The sequence below is a fragment of the Falco naumanni genome, chromosome 3 (assembly GCF_017639655.2).
Source record: "Falco naumanni isolate bFalNau1 chromosome 3, bFalNau1.pat, whole genome shotgun sequence".
NCBI classification, from domain to species: domain Eukaryota; kingdom Metazoa; phylum Chordata; class Aves; order Falconiformes; family Falconidae; genus Falco; species Falco naumanni.
This window is the reverse complement of record NC_054056.1, coordinates 77,916,937-77,939,126: the sequence shown is the minus strand read 5'-3', so window position 1 is coordinate 77,939,126 and position 22,190 is coordinate 77,916,937. Positions and strand designations below refer to the sequence as shown.

Sequence of the window (22,190 nt, the reverse complement as noted above, 5' to 3'; positions counted from 1 at the left end):
GATTAAAAATATCCTGGAAATTTGGTATCCGATGAATTTTGCAAACACTTTTCTGTTTTTCTAGGCTCTCCTGAGGATAAATTCATTCTGTGTGAATGTCCAAAGTACAATTGCTTCTTGATTTGTAACAGCTGCTGCAAAAAAAGGAGTCTTTTACATTAACAATTCTGGGCAGACAGTCAGATTTTAAACTCTGGGCTACTCCATTCTCTCCCCCTGGTTTTCTCAGGAGACCAGTGAATCAAAAACACACACACCAAAAAAAAAAGATTTGGATGCCTATAACATGTTGTGCAAACTGACAGGCTTTGAGCTTTCTGAAGGGATGCAACAAGTACATGAAGACTGGAAATCTAATTTGGAGACATGACATTATGAGACAGTTGGAATGAGGAAAGTAAATTAAATTTAAAATTTGATTAAAAATTTTACTGGTGCAAATACTGTTGTGTTTTTTTTAAAAGAGTTTCTTAGATGGTCAGTAGAGGGCAGGCATATTTTATTTCTGAAGAACCTTTGCTGTTAGTGTGTGCAAAGTATATTTGTTCTATCTTCAGATTTGAGGAGTGTAAGTCTACTTTGTCATATTACAGTGATATAAATCAGCAGTCATAATTTAAAAAGACATTGTCAACCTCTTTGAGGAGCTAAATGTCCATTTTAAAGCAATTGGAGGGTATGAGTTATGACTACAGGCATTTAATTTCTGTGTTTAGATTGTAAAAACCATGGCATAAAAAACCTGAAATACTGCCACTACTGAGTACTAGAGAAGAATCATTTCTCTGCTGAATTCTGTAAAGTGCAGTAGTTCTTTCTGATGTGAACTACTATATCACTAATGGGGTGGAAACACACTCTTGAAAGTCACGATTGTTTAAATCTTCAGCTCGGTAACAGAGATTCTTCTTGAAGATCTGACTAGCCAAGCGACTTTAAACCTAAAGGAGCAATGCCTCTTTTAATTTCTACCTGCCTTCCTCTGTAATTGAAACAGTGTTTGTACTTCAGCTGGACAGAATACCTAACAGGTTCTGAATACAGGATAAAATCAGTGTCATATCTGATTAACTCAACAGAAAAAATTAAAGCAGATTTAAAGAAGCATTTATTCTGAATGAGCCCATTCTTCCCCAAATACATTTTACCCTGGAGCAAAATGCAGAGTCTTTTCAGGAAAAACATGAATATAAACACCTTTCTAATCTTGTTATGGTATACAACTTTTCAAGTCTTGTAATGAGATTTATTTTTAAAGAGGATGAATGGTAAAAACATATATGTTGATGCTGTAAAAGACTAGAAATTTTTGTGAACCTGTGTGTAAGTGTGCATATACATACATGAACTCTTGTGTGTGTATGATCAAACTTGGTACAGTGAAGCTATGCATGTAAGTAGCTGTAACATGAGACAAGGGATATGTCACCTACCATTTCTTTCTGTGGCTTGACAGTTCCATTTTTTTTCTGGCAAGGTTGATGTTCACATAGACACCTTTAATTAGGATCAAAAATTGGTTGAAGATTTGTCCCAAAATATGCAGTTCACATTCACTTTGTCCTCTCTATATCCATCAAGAGAAAGTCTTCATTACATTTCAGAACTATTGCAGCTAGAAGACGTGAATGCTCTGAAAGATATTGGCCATCAGCTCCCAACTTCCTAGGCTTTTGACTTCTTAGTTTGATTGCCGCATTGCCTTCATTACAACCACAGCCTAGACATGTGTGAGGTACAGAGGTCCTTGAATCGCACTTGTAACCGAAAATGAAACCAAGTTTGTGTGATTACTTTTGTTCTTTTTAATAAAGTGATGTGGCCTTACAGGCAAGGAGATGAATTTTTATGCTACTCGTGCCTTCCAGATGGTCTCCGGGATTAGTTTCAGTTTTTTGTTCTAGAAATTAATGGAGGTCCATAGTTTTCTGCAATCCAGCTAGATACTAAGATGATGAATCTTTGCGAAAAATGAAAGCTGATTGAAGAGATGCAAATGTTAGAACCTTCAAATGATTTCAATCAAAATTGGACTTGCCATTATGTGGGTACATGTTACTAAATTAACTGCAATTTTTATCTACTTGTTTCTTTGTTGTAGTCATCTAGGCAGATGGAAGAACTGTCCATATGCAGCCTATATCATATACCAAATATATAGGATATACTTTATTATAATCTTGCGCTTAACCCCTGAATGATCTAGTGTTATGTTTCCTATGAAACACTAAGTATAAAAACTGAACTTACTGCTTAATGCTTTTAGGTGAATGGATTTCACAGCACTTAGACTGGATAGAAAATCTAAAACTTTATCATGTATTGTTCTGTTATGATGATGACTGCAGCAAAATATTTGTAGCCATATGGGTACAAACAGTCTTAATGGTCTTAATAAAAATACTAGGATTTCTGTGGATAACACAATGACCTTCATCGAACCAACAAATAAGTTTCAAAGTTTTAATGCATAAGCTTTGAAGAAAGGACTTTTTCTTTTACAGTCTCTGCCTTTGACTTGAGATAGTGAAACTGCTCTAGTGTAAATTTCAAGATTACTTCCACTGACAACATCAACTTGAAACCTAGTCATTTCATAAAAAAAAAGAGCTAGTGGTTTCAGGAAATGTTTCTATTTCTATGTTATCTTGCCAGTTTCTGTAATTCTACTGGTATATTTTCCTGCAAGGCTGTCACAAAAGCAGGGGAAAATCCATTTATGCAGAATAACAATAGAACAGACTTAAAACAAAATACTTTTTAACACAAATTCTTACGTGAATTTTTTACACAAAATCTATTTTCACAAATAAATAGAGATTAGAGAATCTAATTATGTTATTAGTGTCACTGCACTAGTGCAGACCTATTTATTATTATATTAGTGCTTAGGATGGTAAAAGCTGGAAATAATTTCTTCTTCAAGAAACTGCATCTTGAAAACAAGACAAACAGATGGCCATAGAGGAAACAGAGATGAACTGGAATGGCCTGCTCAGTAGTAGGTCAAAAATTTTCATCGAGGAGTACTGGAACAAGGTCCTACTGAATGTCTTCAGTACCACCTTCAAAAAAATCAGAGCTGCTGTTTTAGCTTATCTGGTTTTTTTAAGACTTAGGACCATGGTGCATGTAGGCTGCCACGTAGCATGCATTAGCTGTCTACCATAGCCTCCTTAGAAACAGTATGTGGACCACCTGGGGTCTCCAGCAGTTGCAAAACCACCCATCTAAATAAAGCTGAGGAACAGCCGTTACCACAGTCAAGTGCGAACTGTCCTTCAGGTCTGTTTCTCTCTGGTGAAGTTACGTTCTGTGCTGCGAGTTCTTGTGCTCTTCCCCATCTACACTCGCTTGTCTTCAGAGGTGCTGAAATGGCTGTTTCCATGGCCCTTCTTGTGCTGTTTCTCTTTGATGCTCTGTAACCTCCCTGATGTGAAGGGTGAGACGTGTTGTAGGAGACATGAATGGAAACAACAGTAAGGGAAGCTGAATTGAGGTAAGCCAGGTGTGACTGCAAGGTGATGTTCAACACTTAGTTCAATACCTGCATAAAAGTCTGTATGGTTAAGAAGATTTGGAAGGGAACTAAGAAGTAGTTCCTGTGCAGTAGGAGAGAAAAAGGCATGGCAGAGGATGAGATACGAGTCTGCAGGGGAGGATGAGTGTGTTGGAGACCAAAAGGGGTAAAAAGGAATAAATTAAGGGGAAGCCTGAGAAGAAGTGATAGAAGGAAGGAAGAAAAGAATCTCTTGTTTGTCTTTTGCGTAAAAACTTGTGCCTGAGGAATAGCTCACTTGAGCATTAGCAAAAGAAAGAGAGCCAGGAAAGCTGACTAGGGAAACATTAAACTGGAAGCAAAACAGAGAGGGAAGGGGCTTGCCTTTTTTTTTTTTTTTTTTTTTTTTGTTTAATTGGCAACAGAATGCTCCCAGATTGCTGTTTTTTTCTTTTCCTCCCCCGCCCCCCTTTTTTTTTCCTGGCTAAAAATCTCCTGATTTCCCAACTTCTTCTCATTCTGTACACAGAGGTGGGATTTACAACTTCCCCATCGTTTTTGCAGTACCACCCAAAGTCTCAAACAAGGTCAGGACCTTTCTGGGAGAGAGGCTATGAAAACAAAGAAAGATGATATATTTTGTGTCCTGAAGCCTGGTTCAAAGGCTGTTACAAACAGTGTGAAGACTCCTGTAAATGTGTTAGAAAACCAGTGACTTCATACTGCAATAACCTGTCAGTAAGAGATGTAAAGCCAGCTCTGAACATCTGAGCAGCAGAAGTCTGAGGTAATTCATCCCTGGATGCAAGACCAAAGTCCTGGTCTCATTGGGGAAAGTGGGAGCAGGATTCTAGCCCTACAGTTTCTGGGATGGGAATCAGCTGGAGTGTTTATAAATGGTTCTTGCACAGTAGCGATCTGGTGCAGCTACAGCAGTTAACTGCAAGATGGGCCTACTGTAGAAGGTAGCCAGGTTTTGTTGGTTTGATCTTAAAGCATAAGCTATGTTTGCCGTAAACAGAAGCAGCCTGGCAGGGCTGAAGAAAGTCAGGCTTATGACTTGTCATTAATTCCCTGGGTACTCCTTTTTCCAGTTGCCAGGTCCAGTTTGGCCCTGGTTTGATCCCCCAGAGAGATGTTAAAACAATTCATAAGCACCTAGACAATAATCAGGTGATGAAAAACAGCCAGCATGAATTTGTCAAGAATAAATTGTGTCAAACCAATCTCATTTCCTTCTTTGACAGGGTAACTGGTCTGGTGGTTAACAGAGAAGTAGGAGATGTGATGTATCTTGACTTAAGTGAGGCTTTTGACACTGTCCAACATGACATTCTTATAAGCAAGCTTGAAAAATATGGCCTAGATGAAATCGCCATGTAAGTGGCTGCAAAGCAGTTGAAAAAAGTGTTCTCAAAGAGAAGTTATTGGTGGTGCTCTTCCCAGCTGCAGCAGGGGCAGCTCACCTAGCACAACTCACTGGTCTCATCCATGGCAAGTTCTGCTCTCTAATCCATCATTCAAAATGCTAATGAGAAAATACACTTTCTTTTTTTTGCGGGGACACTGAGTCGGGGAGGAGGTTTGCAACACTTCAGAGGAATGAATTGGTTCAGAAGGATCTATATAAAAAGCAGCCAGGTCAAATTCAGTAAAGAAGTACAAAATACTGCCCTTGGAAAAGATAGGGTAAATGCACAAAGACAAAAGGTGGAAGTAATTGGAAGGCAGAAAAGTGTCTGGGGTTTTAGGAGATCACAAGTGAAATATAACTCACAAAGGACATGCTATTGCAAATAAAGCACGTCTTTTTTTTAGGATTCTTTAACAGGAGTGTCATGTGTAAGACATGGGAAGTAATTATTTTGCACCATATGGTGCTGGTGAGGCCTCAGCTGGAGTATTGAATCCAGTTTTGGGGACTGCATATAAAGAAAGATGTAGATAAATTGGAGAGTTTCCAAAAGAAATCATGAGGAAAGGAAGAATTTTAAAAGCATGATTGCAAAGGAAAGGTTGAAGGAGTTAGGTTTGCCTAGAATACTTATTCCCCTTACCCCTTTTATGCAGCGGGAGGATCTAGACAGTCTCCTGAGGTCTGTGAGAGTCCTATGTTTTTGTAGTCCTAACTGTAGTATTGGCTATCTGAATAACATGCTCATCTCAGTCACAATTAGTTGATGTCATAACAGAAGCATCTTTAGAGATGTCGTAGCAGAGGCATCAGAAAAGATCTGAACGAGGAAGCAGATACTTGGAGTGGCTTCAGTACAAGTACAGCAGTAAGGAAGATGAGTTCATTGGGGAAATAGAGAAGGCAGCGTTCAAAACTGACATCATTAGTAGTGTGGAGAAAAACTAATTTATACATGATGATTATTTTTGTGTATGGCCACATGGAATTAAGTATCATCATTTTGACAAGTTGGTACCATCCTTCAACACTCAGAGGTTTCCTTCTGTAAAGTTTTCTTTGCTGGAGATTTCTGCTTGGATCCAGAGGGGTTTTTTTTCCTGAATTGAAATGCAATAGAGTGAGAGCAATGTTTTTAGACAGTACAAATTTTAAAGAAAGAAATAAGTCCATATTTACATATATGGTCAAATTTTTCTTTCTTTCCTTTTTTATGCTTATTTTTCAATTCCAAGACACATCTGGTGAATTTTATGATTTAGAGATTGAGGTATCAGCAAAAATGATTGCCGGCCCTTGCTTCCTGTTTCTCTGCTTTTCTTTAGAGCTGTATGACACCTACTAAAAAGTTCCCAGTATTTGTTCCTGTGTGCTCTGCTGAAAGGTAGAGTTAGAGTAAGCACGTCCAGATTAACTGCGAAGCAAGCTCAGCTCATCTCAGTGGCTGCTGGATGCAGTGCCAGGTATGGCGCATTTTGCTGCAGAGTTCGTATGATCACCGACAAAATAGTAATAATCAGTAGATAATAAATCTTTGTAAGCTGTTAAGTGAAGAGTAATAAATATAACTCCTTTTTTTCCCAGAAGCCAAATCCTCCTATCCTGCCTCAACAAGAGTTAGACTTTCCATCGTGGTTTGAGGGAGTTTAAGTTTCCCCAAAGTTATAGGGTTTTGTGGAGCAAGTGGAAGTAGTCTTGCATCCTTGTGAAGGATAATACTGCCCAGACATCCCGGAAGGATAGTACAGATAGTACTGCCCATTCATCAGCCCTAGATCAGGCTTTGTGGCTGGTGGAGCTGAGGAGCCACGGTCATAGATGCACATCAGCCTGTCTTTCACGTCCTTCCAGTGCAAGGTGTGGCACAGCTGTGTTCAAGGGAGAAGAGACCCTTGGCTTTGTAGTACCACTGCTTCTCTGCCTTGGAGGCTGCTAATACCTGTGCCTTGGGTGGAAATTATGCGATTAACTGTAGGCATGAGCAGAATCTGTACCACAACTCATCCTGCGCCTTTCCCAATACAATGCCTCGAAAGCATTCATGCTGGCCTGAAAAAAAAAAAAAAAAAAAAACAAACCAAGCAAAAAATATCTGTCTCTTAGATGCACACATAGACACAAACAAAAACTCAAAAAAAAAACAAAAAAAGAGAGAATAAAAAAAAAAGCAGAACCTGGTTTAATCCACGGCAACCCCCCGGCAGCTCAAAGTTAAAACTTCCCATTCAATTACTAATTCATTGCTTTTGTTTGTGGATATTGCAGTGTATGTGGTCTGTGAGATTACCCGCTGATTGTCATTTTTCATAGTGATGCGGCTGTCCCACAGAAGGGATTAAGAGTGATGCTTCCTTTAGCACTTGCACTTTGCAGTGTTATAGGGCACAGGGAAGTTGTTTTGCGTGTGTGCAAGGGGAGCTGCACGTGGGTGTGAATTAATAGAGTTTTTAAATGTATTTTTAATTTTTATCTCCAAGCAGTGCTCTATTATCAGCTAGATGATAAAATGTCTTGAATAGTTGACTCTAGGGCTTTCACTAAACTGCCCATGAATGCTGAAACCATCTGTTTTTCTGGACGTTTGTCAGGGTGAGTGTGGCAGAGGCAGCTGTTTGAAAAGGGACGCTTTGGATGATGAACCAGCCCATTGTTTCTGAACGATTCGCTTGCATTCAGAGGCTCTACCCAAGCGTACTATAGAGCAATCAAAATCAAACTATTGTTTGTCCCAATCATATTGATCTCAAAAGAAGGTGGTGGGATGACCGCATTGTAGATGCAAATAGTTGTTTAGAGCAGCTGTATGCTGGCCAATATGTACCACAGTAGGAAACCCGCATGGAAGCTAGAGGGCTCCCTGCACCCTACTGGGGAAAGAGAAAAGATGATGCCAGATTGAACTCCAGTCTATAGCAAAAAGGAAGGCTCTGGACTGTTGGTATTGCTAGTAATTTGCTTTTTACAGCAATGGTTGACATTAACCCTGTAGTGCTTTAGTAATTAAAGTCAATTGTTTGGAGTTTTTTTTCTGCAAGCACGTTGCAGAGAGAGTTTATCAAGAAGATAATTATCTAAAGCTACTGCATAGAAATATAAGAGCGATTGGATTGCTTGGATGTCAACTATCAATTTTCTCTTCTATAAAAATTAATTGCATTTTTGTTGTTGTTTTCTATGTGGAATCATTCATGCACTGTTTAAAGTTTTCATAATTTATTTATGATGATGAAAATATAGCAGCTGAATCGAAACATATTGTGGTGTTCGTTTCTGTGTTAAATATAGCTGTCTTATCTCTGCAGAAAGCAGGGGAAAAGATGATCTTTAGTGCATGTAATGAAGATTATAGCTTTTAGTTTAGAGTAACTGAGAAAGCTCCACTTCATCCATTAACATTTTAAGCTTTTTAGTTGTCCTTGTCACTTCATTGCATGCATGCTAATATCTCCTCATATAAAATTTAATCTGTCGAACTAAATGAAGGAATTAGTATCTGAAAGACATCTTTCATTAAGCAATTAACGAATCTTTCTAACAAATCTACAAAAGCATATGTGTTTATATTTAATAAGTATTTGTATGATCAGCCAATTACAATACATAGATACATCTTTTTTGTTTATTTGTGATATTACAAAATCTAAACTTACAATTAAGTTGTAATTATGCTTTAGAAAATGTATTGTAATTGTCAACAACTGTGGTTAGGGGACTGCTGTCTTTCAAAGTCATCACAGTCGCATAAAGCTTAATATGTATTTCTTTGTCTAAGAGTCTTTTTTCCTGTCTCTTCATGATTCATGGATGGAAATGATGAGGTAGTAAAGAATCTGCAGAGGGAATACATTCAAAGATATGTCTTTTTAAAATTAGCAATGACGTATATGTGCATGTAGGAGGGAAGCAAACAAGAAGAGGATGGCAGCCTGGATGAAAGGATGATCACCTGCACCAGCTGCAACACATTTCCTTTCACAGTTTTAGAGTGGCTTTTCACATGTATTCTCTTTTCAAGCTGCTTGCATAATTTTCTGAAGGGACACTCCACACTAACTTAAACTATTACTAAACCAGTGCCAGCCTCTGTGTAAAAAGTGAAAAACATAAGTAAAAATAATTATATTGTCCCTTTGCCCTTGTGCCATCATTAACTTCTTCAGAAGTCATTTTTTTAGCAGTATATATGAATGTTTTCTTCCTGGTCTTCCTTCTTATCTGAATTACTTTAGTCTTCAGAACTCTCCATCTGATGTATAAATGTCCAGTCACTGCAGTAGAATGAATTGTCAATTGATTAATAACTCTTTGATATGAAAAAAAAAAAAAGCTACTTGATTTCCTTGAATGAGGTGGTGCTCCTGTACTGGTTGCTCTCTGATTTGGCCTGCTTTTATAGGTTGTTTTGTGGGGGTTTTTAATGAAGTCTTCACTTAGATCATGTAGTTGTTAGGAAACAAAAGACTGTGGTAAAGCAGATAAGCAATATATCATACAAGTGTCAAGTAGTGGCCACTTCCCTGAGGACCAAATTCTGTCTTAGATGGTTCATTTTTAAGCACATACAGTGTATACAACTATTCTAAGCATTTCCTTCTACTAAATAATAAAGAATAATATTTTTCAGAACCTTCTACCCCTCTGAGTGCAGGTAGGTCCATGGTGGTTGGCAGGAAAACTCCACAGAGAAGAATTGGAGGTGGGTAGAAGGAATAAAACCCCAAGTACTTACAAAATACTGCACCTGCAGTTTTCTCCCTGGAGATGAGAGTGAGCCCCAGGGGAGAGATGTGAGTCAGGTCAGTTAATGAATTACAGGAAGGCACTTGCATGTTATAAAAACTAATTTGGTCACTGGAAAGGCTTCTTTTTCTTTCCAGACATACCAAGCAACATTAACACAGACAGTGTAACATGTTTGATTTGACTCATTTGCTTATCTTTTTCATTAGCAGTTTGCTACCTGACTGTTTCAGAGCCAGTTCTCCAAGTGTTAAAATAACTCACCAGCTTGACAGCTATCATATATGTCTGGCAGTATTAACAAAGTGCAATCCTTGCCATAAAGTTTGAAAAAAATGTATCAGACACCTACTCACTGGTTGCCAGAGGACCAAACCTCTGAGCAGGAGAGAGACAGAGGGAGATGCTGTGCAACCAGTGAAGTTCAGGGATGATGAGGATCCAAGGCACCTGCCATATTCACCTCCTCGAAAGGGTGGGGTGGAGGAATCCTGGAAATCTTTGTTCACTCTCGGGTATTTCTATGTGGCATCTGTGAAAGTCTGCTCAAAGTTTCACCCTTCGCATCAGACTCAGGTTCATGTTTGTCTCATCTCGTGTTGTGGTGGAGACCAAAGTCATCTGCTCAAGGATGCTTTCAGCTATGTTCTGTGCACTGTACAAAATACTGGTAAGACCTGTTCCCATCCTGAAAGAGACCCAGCTGCTTTAAACCATTAGCAGCTTCCTTCTTTTAATCTTTTGTTTGCTCTCACACAGCTTTCTGGATGTAGGCGTTTATTACGCTCCTTTTTTATATGCCATCAGTGGTTGATTCCAGTGCCCACTTCCAATGCTACTCAATTGCACCAAATATTGGCAGTGTGAAATTATCTTCAGTTAATTTCGGACATTTTACCAAGTGCAATTCCTGCATCTGCTTTACTTCAAATGGAATTACATGAACAGGAACTACAGAATATCAGTGTTCGGTTATAGTCCTTCAGATGGAGAGCAATGTGAGTATGTAGATAGACAGAAATCAGTGCCTTGGAAAAATAATATATCAGTAGTGTATTACACTTTAACCTCTTCCCATGACCAGTTTTCATCAGAAAAATTGTGGAGATGCACGTGGGTATTTTAAAGCTTGTGGGTTTATGCTACAGTTATCTGAGTGATCGTTCACCTATGGCCACAGACTGAATTAGTCTTCACGTTGGTCAACCCAGGGGTCCCCATGTCTGCCATGCATTTCCCCATACAAACATGGATTGTAAAAGTGATAGATGCAAAAAATAATGTGGAACCATTAGTGTTGTGTGTCTGTGTATGAACATTATTTAGCTGGGGGTTTTTATTAGGGAAAAATAGTGGGAGTTTCTTTTTGAGAGCAATGGAAGATTCAGGTCTTTAAATCCTAATGGAGATGGGGAAATTATAATCTTATATAAATAATATTACTTTGGGGTGGGCACACAGAGATAAAGCCTGATTTGTTTTGTTTTCTTTAGTGTTTTAGTCATCTTAGTATAAAAATGCATACATCTGAAGCCATCTTATTTCTTTCCTTATTTTTTTGTTTTAACATGTGTTGTTATAATCCCCTAAAAAAGATTTTTAAGCAGTCTCTTTTTCCTGGTGAAAATTTTCTTCCCAAAGAAGCATTTTGACAACGATACTGATTAACATCCTTTCACAAGGTGAATAATATGTTAGGCGAAAATGTAGTAGAGTTAGAGAATTTGGCACAAAATTGGAATAAGGACAAAATGTTGTCAGAAATGGGTGCTGGAAGCCATATGTTTCTTTTTTGAAGGTGGGTCACGTTTTTAGCTGTCAGATTACTAAGAATCCTCATGTCACCCATGGACTTCAGGCAGAGACAGGTTTTCACCATGGTGGGAAGGCAGGCCTGCCTGCTACCCACAGTTTGGCACGTGAATTCGAAACTTGTATGACAAGGCATCTGATTTTTCAAGCCTAATTTGTGACGTGGAAGGACTTCTCTTACAGAGTTTGATTTACACTCTTTCTGCAGCAAACTGTCATTTACTACAAGTTTTGTAAAATTTGGAAGATTGGATTTGTTAGGTTTTGTCTTTCTCCAAAGGATTCAACTTGCCAAGTTAAGTGCTTGCCTAGGAGTTTCATCTTTGTAAGGTCACAAACACATTTCCTGACTTGTGGCCGCAAGCATCATTCTTCTGTTTGAGAGAACAGAAACAGAAAGAGGGGAAAAGTTTTTTTTAAAAATTAGGCTTCTCATCTCAATGCCAAATGAGATCACAGGTAATTTGCACTCAGACTTTTATGCCCACACTTTAGTACTAGCTTGAATAAATCTGCTGGTTTCACCTTCCACTTCTTCCTGGTGTATTTTTAGAAAGCTGTAATTTTACTATGTTAAATCAGTATATCTTCACATCCAAAGATCTGGTCTCACTCCTCTACCATACAAATTCATCTTCCTTTTTTTATTTTTTATTTTTTTATTGTCCACTAAATTTTCTTTGAAATTCCAGGTGAGGTTTCATCAGAGATTTTTAGGGGGTGATACAAATACTTCTGTTGACAATATGTGGATTGATAATACTGTTGTTTCTGTGTCTCATTACTAGGAGAAATGAATAGCTGTTGGTCCTTGGCCTCCTGTGTGTTTTCAGTTGTGGAAGCCCAGCACCCAGCAGAAATTCTTTCTGTCCTGAAGCACCTGGTGTCCCACGTTTTTCGTTGTGGTTTCTGGTCTTTTTTGTTGCCAGTGAGTCCCAACTTCATGCTCTCATTAACATCCTCACATTTAATATATTGTGTGTGAAAGCATTAAACCTGACTAATCCTGAAGCCAGTCCCTGAAGTGCTTCGCTGGTAACCTCCTTCCCATACGAATCATCCTTTTTTCTGTGTAAACCACTGGCTTCTGCAGCCAGTTCCAGTTCTCCATTTAAACTGGTTGTGACTATTGGAGATGCTGTGCAGAGTTCCAGATAGATTAAGAATTACTGGGTTTGTTGGTTTAGTTTTTAACCTAAAATAGCGGTTCTCCTGGAAAAGAAAGATTTTATGTCTAGCTTGCTCCTTTCAAAAATCGTTTGCAAACCTCAGTATCTGTAAAGGTGTGTAGTACCCCCTAGTATTGCTTTTCTACAGTATTGCCATTAGGAAGAAATGAGAATATTCATAGAATCATAGAATTGTTTAGGTTGGAAAAGATCTTTAAGATCATCAAGTCCAACTGTCAATCTAGCACTGCCAAGTCCACCACTAAACCATGTCTCACATCCCAAGTGCCACATCTACACATCTTTTAAATACCTCCAAGGATGGTGCCTCAGCTGCTTCCCTGGGCAGCCTGTTCCAGTGCTTGACAGCCCTTTCGGTGAAGAAAATTTTCCTAGTATCCAGTCTAAACCTCCCATGGCACAACTTGAGGCCATTTCCTTGTGTCTTATCTCTTGTTAGTTGGGAGAAGAGACTGACACACACCTCACTACAACCTCCTTTCAGGTAGTTGTACTGTGCAGCTCCTGATTTCTATGAAGAGTGTGTTTCTCTCATAATAAAAAAAAAAAAATCAGCACAGTAATCTTTTCAAAGCAAACTATTCCTGAGTTTAAATCTTTTTTCAGTATTTGGAAATGAAGTTCAGTTGCAGTTTATGGATGCTGTATGTCACAAGAAGGAGTTTTATGCAGCAATTCAGCATGCAGAATTTCCGTTTCTGAATTGGTCTTAATCAGAAACTTGTTAGTCCTGGAAGTTACCTTTCCAGTTTTCCAAGTATAAGCCAACAGATATGGACCCATTCATGCTGAGAAAAAAATTATCCTACTTTCTTGTAAATGAGTTTTTAAAAAGGAGACTGCTTATGGTTATGAAGACATCCTGTTGCAATCTTTGTCCCGCATGCTCATCCAGTTCTGCTTTAGACGCTTACCAAGTCATGTATCCCACTCATCTCAGAAAATACCTTCCCCTTACTAATATTTGCTTTATGTTTAATTTGACAATGCATCCTCTGTTTTATATCTTCATCTGTCCATGGTTTCATTCCAAACCGGTGAAAGCAGCTTCTGAGTGGCTGCACTGCCATAGCATCTCATGTAACTGAGTGGGGTCGGCCTTTAAAACAGAGCTGGTCGCCAGCAAAACGGGAGTTATTTCTGTTTTCCTCAGGCGAGTTGGCTCTCAGGTAGCTTTGTCATGTTTTGTTCAGAGGAATTGCTGACCTCTCTGTTCCTGTATGAATTCTATATTTGGGAAGGTGGGTGATGTGGCATTTCTAAAGACATAGAAACTTTTGTGTATAGATTTATTTAACAAAATTGATATTCAGTATTCACTGCAGACAAATACTGCACATTCAGTCCTCGATATGCAAGCGTAATAGTAATAAATATCAAATGAGGAATGTGTACTCAGCCTTCAACTTGAAGTAAAGGCATTCCTCTCAAATGACACATTAACCCTCTCATACCAGCAATGAGTGAATCAATGTTTAATGATAGTAATGAGGCTAAATTAAGAGTTTACACATTAAAAAAAAAATTAAAGGTTATAAATATCAGTATAGTTCCAGAATCTCAAAGATTTTAGGTCAAAAACCCGCTCCCGTCACTTTGGTTTTAGCTGATGGGTATTTACCTCCACTTCTATTTTAAAGCTAGTTTCTATCCTGCACTGAACACACAAGAAATGTGATATAAAATATCGATGGAAAATGCTGTGTAATTACATAGCATATCGATAATTCAAATACAGTGATAACCCATAGATGGTGGTTATAGTAAAATGGGTATTTGGCATAATTTAAAAAAAGAAACAGAGTTTTGTTTAGCTTCTTTCAAAATGGCTTAGCAGTAAAATTTAACTTTTTCTTAATTTTATGAGAAATCTCACTAACTAAGAAAATTAACTAAGGGTTAAATGGGTTGACTTGTAGTGCCACTATAGGAAAGAGATTAAAAGAGTTTAACTTCAGATTCCTCATGTCCTGCAGAACTGAGATATACTGGATGATTTACCTCTAGGAGAAATCACCGTGTTATGGCATGTATTACAGGAGAGTTAAAAATGGTTGCCACACTTGCAGTAACTTTTGCTAAAATGGGTGTTGACACTGTTTAGATACTGTGAGAAAACATGTCAAAGTGTTTGCTTTATTAAAGGGTAAAATCAATGCTGCCACGTGAGAAGTGGGAATGCTTTTCTGCTCCAGGTAGTCTATATGTGATGTCCAGTTTTCAGCATGAGCCCTACCAGAGGCTTGGTGGGATGCATGCACAGACCCCTTGTTTGAGTGGTGGTGTTTGTACCTCAGTGTGCTGAGCCCTTTGAGTCTGCTGTGCATCCAAACGGGTATTCAGAGCAGTTCCAGTGTAAGTTTGTACTCTGGTTTTGTTCTCTCCGTGGTCACCTCTCCTGAGATGCTGTTAATGGTTTTGTGGAAATCATTTACAATGCAGACACATGCTGTAATGAAGACATAAAGGGCACTATTCATTCTCCTAAACAGAGATGTCTGTCCTGCATGGCCTCCAGCTGTGGGTCCAGAAGGATGTAATTCTCCCTCTATGGCAGTGTTAGACTTGCCAGCTCTGTGTGAATGTGGAATAAATGCCGTGGAGCATCTCACAGTACTAGATAGACCCCTCTCTTGAGGCAGCTGAATTGAGTCCTGCTTGTTTACTTCAGATGAAATAAATCAGTTCAGGCTCCATTGACTGCACCGGTCACTTTTGGGGGCGGGAGGAGAGCATAGGTAGCACATCTTTAGATGTCTACATTCAGATACCTAAATTTACAGGATACTTACTGTGATCTTTGGTACTACATGGGATGCAGGCTGGCAACTGTTGGCATGCTGCTCTTTACCAACCTAAAGCCATCGTGGTGTGTACTCATCTATAAGTAAAACGTGAATTTCTGGTAAATGAAGTGTAAGATACATCCACCCTTACTAAGTTAGTGTACCTGACCAGTTTAAGTGAAGACTGTAGCTGTCTCTCTGCAGTCAAGGGGCGTAAGACAGGTATCTCTATAGAGGAATTCAGAGCTTGAGCATCTGAATTGGCACTAGGCGCTAGGAGGGATGCTTTCTATCAGCTGTATAGGATATGCAGCATGATTAGGATCCTTACTGATTGCTTAAGGGAAATGAATCTCAGCCTAAATTGTTTCATGTTAGAGCTTCAGAGAGAGCCCCCAAAACGTAAAACAAGTATAATAGTCTGTGTAGAGCAATACCCCAGCAGTGTTAGGAAGACAGGCAAACAGATCTGGTGGATGGCTGACTCAGGTGTTGGGGCTGAGTCTTGAATTTGAGTTAGGAATTATTTTCTTGCTCATCTTCTTTGAAAGCATGGTCTGATGATTTTGTGTCAGGGATGGGATTAGCAATGGTTTATTCCAACTATCACCATGACCTCCAGTCTGTGTCTTCTCCATGGTGAATTCGTAAAAGAACAATAGCTGACTGTTGGAATTATTCCTGTGGGAAGGAAGGGGAAACCTCTGCTTAATTCCTGGGAATACTGAAATGTCCCTAGAATACACTAATGTTCTTTAGGAGCAATTCCTGATAATTCTTTTTGTCCTCCAACAATGGTTTCTGTTTGTGGGACAAAGCTCTATTCTTCATTTAGTTTTCTTCTCTCTGGAAAGCAGAAAGAAGAGCTCTTCTGGGAAACAAAACCAGGTGGCCAATTAAGAGTCCCATTCCACCTGGAGAGCATCTCTTCTGTGCAGAGGTGCCTGGTGTGGGGACCCCTGCCCCAAAGTTTTGTCCAGCTGCTAGGACTGTGTGTTTTGCTCTTACTTGGATCTGCACAAGGAGTAACTCTTGCAGGTATGTGGCTCTGCTCATAGGCACTTCAGGCTGTAGGTACTTTCTTCCACTGTATTTTCAGCCCTGTTGCAGTGAGTTGCCCACTTGACTGCAACAGTGCTGAGTGGTTTTCAAGATTAAGAGTCAAAGCGGAAGGGTAGAGGGGGATGTGGATTGTCCAGATGTGAAGTACTGGCGCCTGTGCTGCCCTGAGTCTCTCCACGAGGCTGAGGCATTACTGGTGGTGGCAGGGAGGCTGCAGCCTGTCTGCCAGCAGCAACCTCCTAGCTCAGCAGCTCGGGTTAATCCCGGTGATGATCTTGAGGGAAAGTCAGTGTAAAAATACTAGGTTGACTTCTACCCATGTTTCGAGGCAGAAACACCCTTGTTTAGGTTTCTGAACAGGACGGTCTGGGATAAATACCTGCAGGCTGCTCCGTGTCTTAGGGGGTTTCTTCCAGGCCTGTCTTCTCTCATTGTTGTTTGAGTTGCTGTAACCTTAATTAAGGTTGTCTTCTTACAGTATTTTTTTAAAATATGTTCTTGGAAGTGTTGGACTGCTTGTGAGTTTAAAGCAAATTAACAATACTTCTTTTTTTTCCCTCTGTAAAAGCTGTTTTACAATATGTCTCTTGTAAACTTGCAGCTTTCTAAGTTTCTGTATCAGAATGTGAATTGATTATGGGATTTGACGGATCGTATCCCATTAGCTCTTCGGCTTGTAGGAAACAGCCCTTGACCTATTTTTTTAAGCTTTATTTCATAAATGTTTTCAAAACTGTCTGAAGATCAAAAAAGCAGGGTCATTCATTTAAATTTACTTTAAAGACCAGCAGTTCATGGCTAATGAATGTATGGTTTATTAATCAAATGTATGTAGCTGAAAGAAGCCAACTACAATTCACTTACAATTGCGATTTTACCCTATTTTAACGTTATTTTAATGAGCTACAGATTTGAATGTGGGCTTTGTTCATCTGTTGCTTCCACTCAATTGCAGTTTCACCCTAAGAAGACACAAGACAGATTGATCAGGCTTCCAGTCATTGTGAGACTTAAATGAAGTGAACAGGGCCTTATGTTTCAAAACCAAATGAGAGGATTAAAGCAACAAAAAAAAAAAAAAAATTCTCCTATGTTATCTGTCTGCTGTTCTTAAATTTGATTAAGCTACTTGCCACTAAGCACTTTTGGTTTTACTGTAAATACAGCCTAGAAATAAATTTTCATGGCCGCAGGCACCAATCAGCAAGTGATACCATGAATAATTAGCACTTAGAAACACTTGTTCATGTTAGAATATTTCTTTGATTGCCATTTCCAAAAACACACTCAGATAATAGGACAGTACATTTCTTTAAGGTCTAATTGGGATAAAGCTCCGTGCCAGCAGTTACGATAGTAGTACAAGCAAAGTTTTCTGAATATTTTTTTGTCTGCGTGCATGATACAAGTTTGTATTTGGTGCGAACAGGAAAAAAGAATAGTCTTAAGTTAAACTATAGTAATTTGATGTATTCGTATTTTATTTTTTAAATTACAGTATTCAGTTTTGGGCTATAAAAGGCATTTTTGAACCTGAGTATGACCATATCAAATATCTTCGTAAAATGTAAGCAGATTGCAACCACCTGTAAAATAATTAAATGGCCTGTGAAGACAGTGTAAGCAAGAATTCTGTATCCTATTTTATTCTTATTCTGCTTTATTCTTAAAGGTTTTCCAGTTGGCTTGAGAATGTCTGATAGGGAGTAGCAATCCCTGTGAATTATACTGCACATAAACTCTAGGAACAGCAATGAAGAAGCATAGCTCAATTCTATAGACTTTTCTTTGGTTTGTGTTTAACTTTTGACATAAGTGTGTTTGAGCTGCAAGGTCCATCAAGAAATACTGTGAAAATACTCATCATGACAAGTAATCATGCTGTATTTTTCACATACATTTAACCTACCTATTTTATAATTTATTTTTATGCCATTTACACATTTCTATATTTTATGCTTTTTTTTGTTCTAAATTGCCTTTTGAATTTTACATGAAAAAATGTCAAGTGGCAAAGCAATCTAACATATCTGTACTTGATCCTTCATTTCTTGTGTACCCAAACTTCCACCCTACTCTCGGATGACTTTCTGTGCAGAAAAACCCTGTCTGCAGATTCTGGTGGCCAGAGTAATGTGGGGCTGTTCTCTCAAATGACCTTTTACATTGAGATTTTAAATAAAAAATACAGGACATAGATTTTTCTAATGCTGAGACATTTTGCATTTTAAATTGTTTAAATGTTTAAAAATGTTTTTAGAGTGGAAAACATCTATAGAATCCCTTAAAAGAAATGTTTTGGGAAACTGATCTTTATATAACTCTTTGACTACATTAAGTACAAGTGCAAACCAATTAGTGCAGTATCTCCATGGAGCAGGCTAAATTTACAGCAGGTGAAACTGAGGCAGAGAAGGAGAAAGTGGGCTTTCTGGTGCACTTAAGCATATCTGAAGTGATTGGCATCTCTGTGCAGCAAATGAAGCGCAGGGTGCCGTAACCATGCCACTTTTAATTTAGCTAGAGTGAGAGCAAGGGAGGGTAGGGAAGCTGTGGCAGCATAGTGGTCAGCACATGGGCTTGGGGGCAGCCTAGGTATATTTTCACTGATGTTGTCTGTAGTACCAAAATGAAAGCTAATCGGGGTTTGCCTAGCTGGAGTGTGAACTGTACCTTCATTCACTGTCCTAAGGACAAATGCAATACAGAAATTGTAAGTTAATGATCAGATTTTGGAGTCCCAGACTCCCAGATTTGCATGGTTTTCTCTTGAGCATTCAGACTCTCCTTGTCTTGTCTAAGTGTTAGACTAATGTCTATCAGCCTCAGGAATTAAATGTGTGAGAATGAACACATTGATAAGAAAAACTAATTTATAATCAACACTGAGTCTTTATGCAAAAATTTAGAATAATGCAGGTCTTAAATCTGTCTGATTCCCACACATTGTTTGTTTTTAAATAATGTGCTGTATGAAGTACATTTTTTGTGTTCTAGGGAGATGTTCATTAATAGACCTTTGTGTTTTCTCTGCCTTTGTGTGGCCATATGTAAACCTGAGGAACCGAGTTCTGTTGTGTGCATCTGTGTCTGGCTTAAATCAAAGGTGATTTGATTTTTTTCACCCCAAACCAGAATTTAGGCCAAAAAAATACTGGTGGTGAATTTGAAGCACAAACATATTTTCATCTTCTGTATGTTAATTTTTATGCAAGTTCTGTGCTATTATTTAAAAAGAAAGCTTTAAGAAATACTTGAATGTATTTTTAATAGAGCTCGATTACTTTACATTTCATAGAAGTATATATGAGACAAGCACATAGTGGGATGAAATTTTGTAAAGCATTTGCAGGCTCCTTTTCTGCAGTGCGGGGTGTTTGGTGGTACAGTCAGTGAATATTTCTGTATAGCTCTGCAGCGTTAAACAAATTTATTTTGACATTCAGTATATGTAAGTAACTGAGAATACAGTTCATTTCATTTAGTGTTCAGTCATCTAAAATCAAAGCATTTTGGATATTATTACTTAGCTTTGATATAAATTAGTAATCTACCATGTATTAAGCTTGCTGTTTAAACTGAAGTTTCCAGATAGCACAGGTTACCATCTGTATTTTTTCATATTATTATTGCCCTTGTAATAAGTTCAAGGTGAGATTTTCAGGCAGTAAGCTGCAAGTCAGTTCTCATAGAAACACTTTAGAAAAGCTAGCTTGACATCAGCAGCTTATGAAGTCTTCCATCTATAATGTAAATGACTACACCTGCGTTATTTTTATTTCTTCATTATTTTATGGCTGCTCATTTAAAAATGTTTAAAGCATACAAAACGTCTCTGCAAATACGTGTGAAAGGAGACAATTGTTCCTGTAGGAAAGGCCAGGAAAACCCACAAAAGAGGCCACAGTGAGACGATAAACATAAAGGTCCAGGAGGTATTATGATGAGGTTCACAGATACTGTGTTCCAATCAAGCTCAATAAGCTCTGAATTCCTATTATGTTTCTCAAGCCTCCAAAAAGACATGGGAAGAAACCAAAAGTTTAAGTCAAATAAAAAGCACTTAAGCCAAGAGCACATGAATGTATAGCTGGGTAATGGAGCTTTCATCTCCGAAATAAAAACAGTTCAATTCAATTGGAACTGAAGTTTCTTCCCCCTTTGAAAAAGTTTATTTTAATGAGTTTCCATTTTATGCGTGGGCTGTTCTTTAATCGATGCTGCTCCATTGAAGTTTTACCCAATGAAGACACAAGACAGATTGTCCAAGCTTGCGGCTATTGTTGCGAGTTGATGAAGTGTATGGGCCCTTATGGTTGATAACAGAAGTAGATGGTCAGAGCCAATAAATAAAACTTTAACTCTGATTGTTGGATGCTTTATGCTGAAAAGCTTTCTATTACCATGAATCTTCGGGTTTGAAGGACTTGTGAACCCAAAGGCAGCTTGTAGCTCTGTCACACAGACTAAGTCGGTCAGACAAGCAGCAATCTGTCCTATCCGATAAACCCAGTTTTGTCTTTTAAATTCTAGACTTCTCTTCAGGAATCAACATTGTTAATATCTTGACAGACCATTAACTTCATAATACATGTATCTGCTGCCCTGCTGATTTATTATAAAAATTTGATGTTTGTGGAAGTTAAATTGTGCTGTCCTTGGTCATGTTTTTACAAAGCAAATATCAGAAGGAACAATTTTAACAACTGGAAGCCTCTGCTAATGTTTGAGGAAATTAGTAAAATATTTTTGTGAGAGAGGTGAGAGTCACAAGTGCAAAAGAACCATAGAAAGATTCATATCCAGTATAGTAAGAAATCAGAATATTAACCTAGGGTTTTGAGGGTTTTTTTCAATGAGAAATTAGGTTTATTTTGCAGATAGGGCAGTCCTAGAGCCAGATTCGTTTGTTGCTTGGTCCAAAGAGATCTCAGTGAACAGAAGAGCAAATAAAAATTCAATTAAAATATTCTGCATATTTACTGAAGAAATGCCATTCATTTCAATTTTAAGGAGAAAAAATGGTTAAATATTTGTGTTAGAACTGGTTTTGTATGAGCAGCAATACTTGGAGTGTGGCAGCTAGTGGCCTCACTTCGGAGGTGTCACGCTGATACAGTGGAAGGTATTTGGTCTTAGGGATGCATTGTGTATCCTGGAGTTTTCCAATTCTTGAGGCAAGAGGGGAAGAGAGAGGGTGAGGAACCCTGACCAGCTGGGAAAATGCAGGGGAGTGCAGGTGTGGGTACTCTCAGGATGGATGGCAGGAGGGAGAGGGTAAGGTTGTGGGAAAACGGGAGAGGTTTCTCTGGGAATGTCCGTTGTCCACTTGCATGAAGGTCACTTAAGATCTGTCCCTTCTAATCTTCCGAGGTTCTTACTCTTCTTCAACACCAAGGCATCAGAACATCTTACAGTGGTGCGTGAAGTAGCATGGCTACTATTTGTCATGTGTGGTGTGTTCTCTGTTAGTCCTTACATGTGGACACAAGGAAACATTTTTTTACCATGAAGGTGGTCAAACATTGGAACACGTTGCCCAGACATCTTAGAGACAGTCTCTCATCTACCAATATATGGTCCTGGACAACCAGCTGTAAATGACCCTGCTTGAGCAGGTGGGTTGGATTGTACGATCTCAAAAGGTCCCTCCCAACTTAAACAGCAGCATGTTTTTGTATGCTGTG

General features: G+C 38.6%; 1 protein-coding gene across 1 annotated transcript in view; it reads left to right on the top strand.

The window, feature by feature from the left end:
- The window catches only part of LOC121084465 (cytochrome P450 7B1), a 126,376-nt gene that overhangs the window by 29,390 nt on the left and 74,796 nt on the right, over nucleotides 1–22,190 (top strand). The gene's annotated exons all lie outside the window — the stretch shown is intronic.